Genomic DNA, 2,363 nt, shown 5'->3' on the forward strand with positions numbered 1-2,363 from the left:
GAAAGGGAAAAATCACCCCCCCCAGGGGGGATGGTCACACCACAATCCTTTCTGTTCCATTCTCCTTTCGGGATCTTGGGCACGCACGCACACGTGCCCGGTATGAGTTTAAGCCACTACGTCAGGATTCGAACAATGGTTGACTACGTAGGAGTTCAACGACATAGCTATTACGCTAACTGCTTGTCCCACTAGTTCCCTAACTTTCTTTTTTTGGAGAGTTTTTTTTGCTACAGGGCACGTGCACTTGCCAGAAAGACGGAGAGAGACAGAAAGCAAGAAATCAACCCCCCGCCCAGGGGGATGGCCACGCCACAGTCCCTTCTCCTCCATTCTCCTCTCTGGATCTTGAGCACGCATGCACACGTGCCCAGCGTGAGTTTAAGCTGCCAGGTCCAGGACTCAAACAGCAGTCAAGTACATGGGAGTCTGACATAGCCATTATGCTAACTGCTGGTCCCAGTTCCCTAACTTTTAAAGTCATTCCTTTTTCAGTTTTCATCATCTTGTCCTGAACATTTAATAGTGAGCACCCTTAATGCCTCATTGATAATTTCTTAAAAACACTTAGTTTTTTTTCTTAGTTTTTGATTTTATAATATTTACTGAATGTGTCACAAACTTATCTGAAATTACTATTATTATTTTTAATATTTCTGTGGAGGTTGTGATTTATAAATGTACATAAATCTGGTTCACTCTGTCCTGGGGCCTACAGTGGAAGACTTCATTGGCAGAAGAGACTAAAGAGCTAGAAAATAGGTTGTTACAGAATGTTTCCATGAGCTATGAATGCGTTTGTAATTTATTTTGTGTTCATGGAAGGAAAGGAAGTGGGGATATTTACAGAGCTGCAAAATTTACAGGTTCTCAATTTTGTCTTTAAAGAATAATTATTTGCCCAAGCAAGAGACCAGGCCTTTGTGACATGGAACATTATTCTGCTCTTTCTTGGTTCCTCAGGTAAATAAGGTGGTCCAGGACTTCCTGCAGTCACAGGTACCAGGGGAAGAATCCAACCTGCTGTCAAACTAAACCCTCACATTGGAGAAAAGGCTATAGCAGGTACAGGAAAGACCTTGGTTTTCCTTGGTGGATAGGGTCCTGCATGCCTTCTGGGAATTCCAGTGGCAAGACCTTCCTGAACCAAGGAGCTTTCTCTCCTTCTGAGGAGCACACCTCTGCCACATGTGTAAATAATGACAGCAGCTGCAACTGTCCAGTCAAAAATGTGGAGAGCTTCACAAATTTGCATAGGCAGCTCTTACTTAGACACCATATTAATCTTCTCTGTATCATTCCACTTTTAGGCTATGTGCCACTGAAGAGAGTACTTGGGTTTGTGTGTGTGTGTGCATGTGTTTAATTGCCAGAGGGTGCGTGTATGAGAGAAAGAGGAGAGAGAAAAAAAAAGAGAGAGAGAGAAAGAGAGAAACCTCCAATGGACATGGTCATGCCGCAATCCCTTTTCCTCCATTTCTCTATCACGTTAGAACTTTGAACATGTTTGCACATGCGCCTGATACATTTGTCAAGTCACCATGGCCAGTATTCAAACTGCATTCAGCTGTGTGAGTTCCTGCTCTCAAAATATAGTACTTTACGGGACCAGCAGTTAGTGTAATGGCTATGTCACTGGATTCCCACGTAGTCGACCACAGTTCAAGTCCCGGACCTGGTGGCTTAAACTCATGCTGGGAGCGTGTGCGTGCGGGCCCAAGATCCCGAGAGGAGAATGGAGGAGAAGGGATTGCAGTGTGACCATCCCCCGCTGGGGGATGATTTCTCGCTTTCTGTCTCTCTGTCTCTGTCTGTCTGGTGAGCGCATGCACCCTATAGCAAAAACCTCTCCAAAAAAAGAAAAAAAAAAAAACATAGCACTTCACTGCTGCACTATGGGAATGACCAAGTATTTAGAGTTTTACTTTATCTTTTAATAAGTAATAGCAGATATCGTTACAGAGCAAAAATACTACGTGCTTTGAGGTACAGCTCTAAAGTAAGTTTTCCTATATATTTTGATCATTACCTATGGCTGAACTGATATTTTTTTCATCATCTTCCTTCTGATATTTCTGCCTCATCTTCTCATCCTAATCTTGGAAGTTTGTCTGTCACATAGGTCTATTCTCAGTACTAGAAAGTGTTTACAGATCAGTCTAATTTCGAAGCTTCTGTTTATATTGTTTCTTCTACCTTGAGCACATTTTCTGTCTTTACATTCTTATTCACCCATCACGTATGAATTTAAATAGATTTCTTTTGGTAGGTAGTGTTAAATGTTTTCCCTGTGTTCCCACAGATTTTCATTTCGTATTTGTTAGCAGTCCTACCTTATAGCAGGTGCCATTTGAATACCACCT

At 42.3% G+C, this 2,363-nt stretch overlaps 1 non-coding gene across 1 annotated transcript; it reads right to left on the reverse strand.

Moving 5' to 3' along the window:
• Nucleotides 1-1,225: 1,225 nt before the first annotated feature.
• Nucleotides 1,226-1,334, reverse strand: LOC114007330 (U6 spliceosomal RNA). The gene has a single exon (XR_003548950.1). It is a non-coding gene; the product is annotated as a U6 spliceosomal RNA (small nuclear RNA).
• Between the last annotated feature and the right edge of the window lie 1,029 nt (nucleotides 1,335-2,363).

This window comes from Tupaia chinensis, unplaced genomic scaffold (genome assembly GCF_000334495.1).
Source record: "Tupaia chinensis unplaced genomic scaffold, TupChi_1.0 Scaffold000157_1, whole genome shotgun sequence".
NCBI lineage: Eukaryota > Metazoa > Chordata > Mammalia > Scandentia > Tupaiidae > Tupaia > Tupaia belangeri.